This window comes from Mangifera indica, chromosome 11, assembly GCF_011075055.1.
Source record: "Mangifera indica cultivar Alphonso chromosome 11, CATAS_Mindica_2.1, whole genome shotgun sequence".
NCBI lineage: Eukaryota > Viridiplantae > Streptophyta > Magnoliopsida > Sapindales > Anacardiaceae > Mangifera > Mangifera indica.
Genome location: NC_058147.1, coordinates 7,781,578 through 7,792,887, shown reverse-complemented (window position 1 = coordinate 7,792,887; position 11,310 = coordinate 7,781,578).

Here is an 11,310-nt window from a genome sequence, read left to right as displayed (position 1 = left end):
ATTTGATAATATATTTTTTATTATTGATATTATTTTATTTAATTTATTAATTAATAAAATATTTTAATAATATTAATAATGTAACAATTAATCTTAAATTTGTTATACTTTTATTTTTATTTATTAATTTTTTTAGATAAGAATATTTTTATTTTTAATAAAAATAACAAATAATAATGAGAATATTTTTAAAAAAATTGTATGTTAAGTGTTGACAATAAGATAACAATTTGAAATAAATAATTTAATAACATAAAAAATCTCAATATATCATTAATATAAAGAATATTTTTAAAAAATATTTTTTGAATAAGACAATTTAGTTTAAGCAAATACAATATTAATTTATAACTAGTATTTTTTTTAAAGGTATTTACATAATATTATTTTATTATATCAATTAAATATAATAATTATTTATAGACTAAAAAACTTATTTTCACCCAAAGTGTAGTATATTTTTAAACTCCCATATATAAAATTTCAAAAACCAAATATATCAATCCATGAGTCGTTAAGATTAATAAAATTTATTAATTTTATGGGTAAAATTGTCATTTAATCACATTTTTAATTGAAATCGGCACCATCTAGTGATTGATAGGACCTGAAATTGGCATGGCATGGTGTGTTTTTTTACCTGGTTTCCACTTATTGCTGCCTAAAATTGTAATATGTTACAAACATCTTTAATTGCTTAAATGGTGGACCAATTTCACCCATATTTTTCCAACAAAACTTCCTCCACAAACTCCTCTCTTGCACAAAATCTATCTGCAAATCTTCTTATGTGTGTGTGTATATATATATATAGGTCAAAGGACTTATTCCCACCCAACATTTATTACATTTTCAAATTGGTACCTCTAAATTATTGAAAACTCAAACATTTATTTGTGGATTGTCAAAATTAATGGCACTAATTAACAATATCTATTTTCTTTCATATATTTAGAAAACTAACAATTTATTTTCAAGAGCAAACTTTGAAATATTATGATTTCTCCTTTAGGGTTTTTTTTTTTCTCTCTCCCTTTTTTTTGGAATCGAAAAAATAGAGAGAAAAAAGAAAAAACCCTAAAGGGGAAAAATTATAATATTTCAAAGTTTAATTTGAGAGAGAAATTATTAGTTTTTTAAATCTAAAATAAAAATAGATAATATTTTATTATTTTTAATATTAAATAATAATTTTATCCTTAAAATTTAACTAATTTTATTAATTTTATTTATTTATAAATGAATATTTGAGTTATAAATAGTTAAACGACACTGATTTGATAATACAAAGGTCTTAGGATGGGAATGAGTCCTTGGCCACAAATATATATATATATATATATTAAATTTTCTCTGTTTTTATTTTCAGATCATGGTTTTAAAATTAATCATAATCTATTTTCATATTTAAAATATGGCGAGTGGACTTATGATGGTTTTATAAATGATATTGAAACAATTGATTCAATTACGTCTTATAATAATGTTAAACATGTATGTAATTCACGTGACGTGTAAGGCACATAAGCTACGAATCGACATCCACTTAAACCGTTTTTGACTTTACATTAATTAAATCTTAACACTTAATCGTGTGAATTAAAGGGACTAATCAAAGGCTTATATATATAACTTTGACTATTATTCTCATGGTGGGTTGAAAGGATGATGAGCACAAAACATGATGAATATTATATTAATTTAGACTTTCAAAATGGACAACGACACTAATTAATTAATTATTTCTAATTAAGGAAATTAAAACAAAATTAGCACTTTAATAATTTAATTTGGCCACGATGAAGTTGCGTAGAGTGGTTGACTTCTCAAAATTGAGATAAACTTAAAAACAACACAATTATTTTCCCCACTTTTGAAGTGGAGAAAACACACTAATATAATTTAATATTGTTTGACTTGTGCAAGTCGGAGAAATATAAATAAATAACTCCAATATTTCCTCCTATAGATTCAACACTTAATAATTTTTCCATGTTTTTTTCTGGTATAGTGGGAGATTTGGTCAAAAGCATAAGAATATATATTTTTTAAGTGTAATTATTATAAGGTATTAGACTTATTGTTTAGTTAGATAATAATATATTACGTTTATAAGGGTGAAGATCGAAATTCATATTACATAAAAATAATTAGCTTGTGTTAAAGTTTAATATACTATACTTATATATTACTTATTTATATTATTTTTATTTAGCTTGTGTAGGAATATATCGACTCTATAAGTATAAAGATCGAAACTTATATTACATAAAACTAATTAGTTTTTTATTTTATTTGATGTAATCACTCTTTTAGTCTCCAACACATTTTTTTAAGTGTAATCACCATAAATTGTTAAACTCGTCATTCGGTTAGGTGGGAATATATTATGTTTATAAGTATGAAGATCAAAACTCATATTACACAAAAATAATTGGTTTATGTTAAGATTTAATCTACTACATTTATATATTACTCATTTATATTATTTTTATTTGACGTGAGAGTCTTTAGTCTCAAACAAGAAGAACTTGAAAATTTTAATATTTGAAAACAAATATTTCAATTAAAACCAATAAAATTATGTAAACACATTTTTAAGTACATAATTAGATATAAAAATTATGTGTTATCATGTGATTAAGTGATTTTGAATTAAGAATAATATAACATTTAATCATAAGATGACATATAATTTACATACCTAATTATGTATTTGCTCGTAACATCACTCTAAAATTTCCTCTTTTACTATTAAATTATCTATGAACAAGAGTTAAAATTAAAAAAAAAATGTGCACACTTTCGAATACACAATTAGGTATACAAGGATTTACTATTAGCAATAAAACTATGTATACACATATTTAAATATACAATTATGTATATAAATGATTGGTCATTATTATGGTAGTCGAATTGCATATTGTAATATGTATCGAAAACTTAATTTTTCATATCATATATTGAATATCATATCGTATTATACAACTTTTAGAAAATTAAATAATAAAATAATAAAAAACTCTAATGACACCTCATTATTTTGAAAAATATTATAAACACTCTTAAAAATTTAGAATTTTTCATATACACTCTTACTATATCATCATTTTCTCTAAAAAGTATATCGATCTATATCAATAATAAGTATTGCATCATACAATAAGTCTATTATATCGTATTAATTTAATACACCTCATAATACATATAATTTTTTTATCTGTATTGTATCGTATCGTAAAATACTAATAATTATAATCATCATATAATTCGATAATTTTAAATTAAATATAAAATAATAATTAATTACAAAATGATATATTATCTATATATCTGTATGTACCATAAAATGTGTGCATGGAACATTGTTTTGATATTTCCCCTCTCATTGCTACTATTATCCATGAACAAGAGTTTAAATTAAAAAAAAGGAGATATCCATTGAATTTTCGCCAAATTAATATTCTTCTACCTATAATATAAAGCAACAAAATGCCTCTTATCATATTAGTAGGGTTAGATTCAAATTGAATTAAGTTCGAGTTCGATTTAGTTTATATATAACTGAGCTCGAGTTCGAGCTTAAGCTCATGAAAACTAAGCTCAAACTCGATTCGGTTCGTCTTTCATGATTAAAACTACGTCGTTTTAATATATATTGATCAAAACGATATCGTTTTGTATCAAAATTTTTAATTGAAAAATTTAATGAATAGCTTAAACTCGACCGAACTCATATAGAGTTGGCTCGTTTTGGGCTTATTTGAACCGAGCTCAAACAAGCTCGATTCAAATCTAACCCTACATATTAGAATCAAATATAAACTTGACATATTTTTTTTATATTTCATGAAATCATACACCATAGCTTCTTTTTGTTGACTACACATATAAATTAATGCATTTTTAAAGGAACATTCAACGTAATTTTGTATGATTGAAATTGGTCAAATTTTTTTCATAATGAAATTCACCTTACATATAAAAAAATTGCCTTTTTAATATTAGATAATTTATTAAAAAGTAAATCAAATTGATAATTAAGTGCACAAATGAAGGAAAAACAATGTTTTTTAAATAAAAGTAGTAATCAAATTAGTTATTTCACTAATTTATAGTTTAATCAGTTTAATTTATTATAAAATTATTATATATTTTATTAAATAGTTTCAAATACTTGTCACAATTTTTGAATATAAACATAATTTCAAATATATTAATTAAATAATTGATATTTTATTTTATATATATATAAATCAATTATAAATTTTATTATTAAAACAATTAAAATCTTATAAATTATAATTATTTTAAATTTTAATGAAACAAAAATTATATAATATTATATATTCCAATTTTATTGATTTTTAATAATTTTTTTCACTTAATAAATTCGATCAAATTTTAAATAAATTAATATTTATATATAAAATAAATTAAATTATAAAATCATACTAAATTATAAATAAATTTAAATTTTAATCGGGGGGATCGACTGATCCGGTTTCATTTTAAACGTCCAGAAAACAATACTAAAAAAACCGCACATTCATAATATATTCTTGCAGACGTGGGCCCAGATCAACGGTCACGGACTGCACAAAAGGAATCAAACCATGCTCGTGAGTCCGTGTCGACACGTGGCTAATATTCAATGGCTGAGAGCCGCTCAAAAATATCTGGTCATAAGCGCACCACCACTCCCAAGATATTTTCCTTTTACCAAACGTAAACAAAACACTGATGTAACGTGGACCAATCACCGCCCTGCTACAGATATATACATCTTCGATCTCGCCTAACATACACGTGGCTCAATGCTGTCGTAGGAATATATCTCCGGATCTTCGCGTTCAACCCACTTAATTTCCGTGGGGGCCCTTCATTTCACCGCCTCACCATGCATGCTTTTATGTCATGTTATGCATGTATACACATTCATATAATCATGCATCATTCTAAACATGTCGTTCTCTCATTGGTCAAGGTTCAAAGATTGACATCTACCGTTGACCCGCAAGTATTATCGTAAGTTTTGGGCAAGATGATACAATTCCGATATATCAATTTTAATATAAAATTATTTTTGTAAATTAGTAATAATTACTATCTAAGGGTAAATATTAATTGAACCGTATCAAATTCAAATATTTTTTAATTTAAATTTGATTTAAATAAAAAAAAATTTGATTCAAATTTAGTTCGAATTTATCAAACTAATAATAAAAATAATTTAAGTTTAATTCAAATAAAAATAATTTGATTTAAATTTATAATTAAGATATGTGAATTAACTTGAGTTAAGTCCAACACTATTATTAGCTCAAATAATTGGTGCAAGAAGTTTCAAGTAATTAGTTAAAATTAAACACGATAAAAAATTAATAAAAAATACATAAATCATGCAGAATATTTGAATAAAAAAATTATATAGATTAGCTTAATCTTACAATTATTGATTAAAATAGAACTATCTAGAACGGCAACGTCCCCAACAAAGACATAAAGTTGACACAAGTGAGTTGAATGTCGGTCACGCATTTGCAATAAAAAATTACAGAGTCATCACTTGTCGGTATCATTTTTGTAAAAATTAGTGGAAAATAGGGGCCCAATTAAACCGTTCTTCCAATTTACCTCCACGTTTCATTAACTTTACTCTTACCGGGTCCCATTTGGTGATATTGGACGGCTGAGATAGACGCATTAAACTTTGATTAATTAGTGATTAAAATATGGTTGGGACGGTTTGAAATTGATGCTCTAGGTTAGTGAGAAGCCAAAGCATGGTGTGGATTTTCATTTGGTTTTTTATGTCATGATTTTCATGTAGATGTGAAATGTGAATATTGGTACATTGATTCTTGTGCTGAACAGAATTGTGATTAGATGTAAGAAGGGGTGAATACAAAATATTTCTCGACTTTTTATTTTCAACCTTCGTACGCATGTGTTAGAATTAGGTTGGACAAATTTTTTTAATATAAAAAAAAAGGGAAAATGACTCTTTCCCACCCATTTTTTAGTCTATCTCAACACAAACCCACGTCTGATAAAAAATCGAAACATCTACCCAAAGTTTAATCTGTTTACTCCCATCCACATATTTTCTATTAGATTAATGGGTAAATTCGTTATTTTATTAATAATATTAAATAATTAAAATTTTATCTCATTTATCTCCCTTTAATTTAAAAAACTAACATTTATCCCCTGAATTAAGTTTTAAACAATTCACTTTTCCCTCCTGAAATACAACCACTTTTTTCGACGACGACGGAGAAGTTTTCGTCTAGAGGTTGACCACCTCTGGACAATGATCGTCATCTAGTCTGGACGACGTTTTGTTGTATATTCTAGACAACGTTTTGTCGTCTATTCTGGACGACGTTTTATCGTCCATTCTGAACGACAAGCGTCGTCCAGAGAATGGATGACGCTCGTCACTCTCCCTCCAGCCACGTCGTCGCCGATGACAGGAGGGAAAGTGAAAAAAAATTAGGATTTGGGGGGGTGAAAGTCACTTTTCAAAGTTCAGGGATGGGGGTAAAAATTAATTTTTAAAATCGGAGAGAAAAATGCGATAAAATTATATAACTGGAATATAAACAGTAAAATGACGGTTTTACCCTCTATTTAATGGAAAACTTAACGGCAGTTTAGAGATAGGTAGGTGTTTGGGTTTTTCATCAGACGTGATAGAGTTGGATTCGAGCCGAACCAAACTCGAGCTCGCTTGAGCTCAGCTTGGCTTGACTTAAGAATAATATAGCTCGAGCTCGAGCTCGTCGAGCTCATTATGCTTAAGCTCGAACTCAGCTTAAGTTCGGCTCAACTCGCTTCGAATTTGAATATTCGTTATTAAAACGACGTCGTTTTGTATCCAAAATTTTAATTTATAAACTTTGACAATTAAGTTCGAGCTCGCGCTGGCTTAGGGCCAGCTCGTTCGAGCCAAGCTCAAGCTCGAACGAGCTTGGCTCGAATCCAGGCCTAAAACATGAGTATATCTTCCGTCATCATGTTTGAATCAAATTATTCTTTATATTATTGAGATTTGAGTGAGATTTTGCAGTTTGAAACTTTAGGATTTCGATTTTGAACAATGCTTGAAATGTTTTGATTCTTGGTTGTTTTCGTTGAATTTGTTGAGGGGTTTTGTGTTATAGGCTATGTAGATTTGATTTGTGTTAAAATTAGAGGCCGAAACGACGAATTTTTGGCCGAAAACTCCTTTCGAAGTGATCGATAGTCCGACTGTGGGAACAGTGTTTCCCACGGTCAAATGATTTCTCCCACGGTCAGGAGGGATTGATCGTGGGTTAGGGGGGTTAATTAGCGTTTTCAAAACATTAGGGAGCTGGGCGAGCGTCCTCAGTCCACGACGGGCTTTTCTGAAATTTGCCACGTGACAGTGGGTTGTTGCCTTGTATACTGTGGGTTGGGCGGAAATTTGTTTTTTTGAAACTGTAGGGGCGCTAAGAGATTAGAAAATTACTGAGGGGTCAGGGATAAATATTGGATCTGTTTGTAATAGGAATTTTTTTAGGGGGTAAATTAAAATTTTTCTTATCTAGGGTTTCTTAACGTGTAGTTTTCGAAATTTATATCCGTTTTTTCTGTTTTAAAGTTTTTTCATATGTAATTTTCGAGTTTGAGATTCAGTTTTTTGAATTTTGTGTTTTTTGGCACATTTTACAATGTAATGATGTAATTTCAGCTCAATATTTCGATTTTTTTTGTTTATACGATATATTAATTTGTATTTTTGAATTTCAGTTTTGTTTTTCTGAATTTTACCATTTTAGGATATATCGACTCATATTTTCCAGATTTTCGAAGAATTTTTCGATTGTTATCATTCTATGGTATTTCAACATTTAGAATTCGAATTTCAGTTCCGTTTTTTCGAGTTTTACCGTTTTATGATATATCGACTCGTATTTTCCAGATTTTCGAAGAATTTTTCGATTGTTGTCATTCTAGGGTATTTCAACGTATAGAATTCAAATTTCATTTTCATTTTTTAAAATTTTACCGTTTTATGATATATCGACTCGTATTTTCTAGATTTTTGAAGAATTTTTCAATTGTTGTCATTTTAGGGTATTTCAACTTTTAGAACTCGAATTTAAGTTCCGTTTTTTCAAGTTTTACCGTTTTATGATATATCGACTCGTATTTTTCAGATTTTCGAAGGATTTTTTCATTGTTGCAATTCTAAGGTATTTCAATGTTTAGAATTCGAATTGAAGTTCCGTTTTTTTGAGTTTTACCATTTTATGATATATGAACTCGTATTTTCCAGATTTTCGAAGAATTTTTTTATTGTTACCATTCTAGGGTATTTCAATGTTTAGAATTCGAATTTTAGTTCTGTTTTTTCGAATTTTACCGTTTGAGGATATATCAACTTGTATTTTTTAGATTTCTAAAGAATTTTTCAATTATTGACATTTTAAGGTATTTCAAAGTATAGAATTTGAATTTTAGTTCCGTTTTTTAATTTTCACCATTTTAAGATACCGAAATCTTATTTTTTACCTTTTGTCATTTCTTTTTTTATTGTTTTCTATTTTTCATTTTTGTATGTGGGTATGTGTATGATGCACTTTATCTGTCATTATGTATAGATATGTATTTGATTTTATTTTTTAAATAACTTGTCACAAAAATAATTATTTCTTATTTGAGTTATGTTACTATCAAATGTTAGATGAAATAAAAAAATACTCAAACAACTCATTCTAACAAATATAAAAGGAAAAAATTATTTGCACCAAAGTTATTACATCACATATCAATACAATTACACATTTGCAACAATAATAAAAATACATCGGTTATATATAACTGAAGTACAACAATGATGAATCATATAACTAACAAAACTGATTTCACCGCATGTCAAGATCTTGTCCCTTTGCCTTTTTTAGATGAACGTTGTGGGCCGGAGCTCGACACGGGTACTGGGCTTTTACATTGGGTTCGTACATGTCCTAGTTCATGGCAACGACTACAAATCCTCGATGTCACATTTTCTCCCTACGAAGGTCATCGATTTTTGTTGGAGGGGCGATCCGGACGACGACTATCGAGGACGAGGGGCAGAATAACCATTCCTTATGGTGAGTGCAACCAATCACATTGGTTTCCAAGATGATTGATAGGTTCCTGATATATTGCACGATAGATATCGGTCCGAAAGAATGGATGAACCCATGCATTGACATTCGTGAGCCTCATATGTCGTGCAATGACAATGACATGCTTGCATGGAATACGTGAAAGTTGAAACTTTCTACATGTGCAAGACATTTCATCGAAGTCCACAATATCCATGAATCCATCAAAACCGACAACCTGATACTGAGTAGGCGTAATTGACCGAACCTCCAAACGTGCAGACTTTGATAGACAACTGTTGATCTTCTCCTCCGCCCAAGGGGTGACAAAGTTAGGACATTCATCTGTAATTATGAGTGAATATTAACAACACATTTGATAATAACCAAAACTAAAGGGAAAAAGTACATGAGAAAAAACTTTTAATTAATAACGATTTTTTTATACTTACTTGCATAGTTTCTCCTCTCGTAAAACCATCGTTGCATAGTATCACGAATGAACTCCAAGAGCATTGTGATATGTAGGCCCCGTGCATGTCTGACAAGGGCATTAAATGACTCAGCAATGTTAGTGGTCATGATGTTGTATCGATGTCCTAGAAAGTACATTCTACTCTAATGCTCAAATCCGACATCACGTAGATAAGCTCTAGCTTGAGGGTTCATTGAGTCAAGAGATTACATCATCGCCCCAAATTCTGATTCTGTGTATGATTTTGTGACTTTCCAATATGCACCCGCAACCTGTAAGGTGGTAAAAAATATGAGAACTGATTATAATCAAAATGTATGAAAAGGATAAATTGTTACAAATTTGATTACTTGTTTAAACACTATACCTTTGAGTCTCGTTTATACTTTGTCCGCATGTTACACAGAAGATGATGACAACAACATCCATGGTGGACATCTGGAAAGACTTCAGCCATTGCCGAGTATATAGCATGATGTCGATCTGAGATTATTGTCAGTTCAAATAGGTCATTGATACATTCTTTAATCCTCTTGAGAAACCAACACCACGTGTCGTGATCTTCTTTTTTGTAGACACCGAAACCAATGAGATATATCTAGTTATTACCATCAAGAGCCACTGCAATGAATAAATGCCCCAGATATCGACCTTTAAGAAAAACAGTGTCAATGCAAATAACATGATGGAGATATTCTCTGAATGCACGAATAAAACATCTTAATGTCATGAAAAAATTCTTAAATCGATGGTCATCATCCGTTTCAATAGCAGTAACGGTGCCCGGATTAGTACGTTGTAGATTGTAGCAATAATCTGGTAAAAACATAAATGATTCCTCCGGTGAGCCCCTCAATGAATTTATAGCCCAGTTTATTGTCCGCCAAGCCTGTGAATATGAAATATCAATTTTATATCGGTCGGCGATGTCCACAATTATTTCCTTAGGCCAATAAATTCGATCAATCATCACAAACTTTGACCTCATTAATTGACCTAAAGCTCGAACCCCAGCTTGTCTGTGATTTGACATGATTTGATCAACTAAACATGTATGGGTAGGATTCATAAAGTTGATTTGAAACACTTCACCGACTGTGGACCTAGTTGCATGTATATACCACTCACAATTTTTAGCCTTGCACTTAATTTCCCATCGTTTCTTGTCAGACTTTTTTACCATGAATTGAAATCTTTTAAGTAAGGCGAATTGCTTCACAACGTCTTTCAATTGAACTTTATTATAGAAAATATCACCAACCTTTACACCATTCTCCTCTCGGAACGATCTGGAACCACCTAATGATGTTGATGGTTGTGGAGGAAAATCAGGAAGCCACCTAAACGGATCAGTTGAGACATTGTCAAAAAATAGCCCAAAATAATTTTCACCACCTGAAATAGGATCTTCAAGCTACAAACTATCTATACCCTCGATAACTGATGTCGTATACTCATGCTCTACATCTTCAGAAGGAATATCAGACATATCATTTCTATCAAAGTCACCCTAGTCTGGAACTCTATCTTTTTCTTCATGAGCCCATGAGTTTGCAATGTACAACAGGTCATTACTAAAATCAATCAAGTTTTTCAAATCGTATTCTTTTTTGACCCCACTAATTTCTTCTTCTTCTTCTTCATCTTCATCTTCTTCCTCTTGCCTTTCAATTGGGGTACATATAACAAAAATAGGAATACATTCTT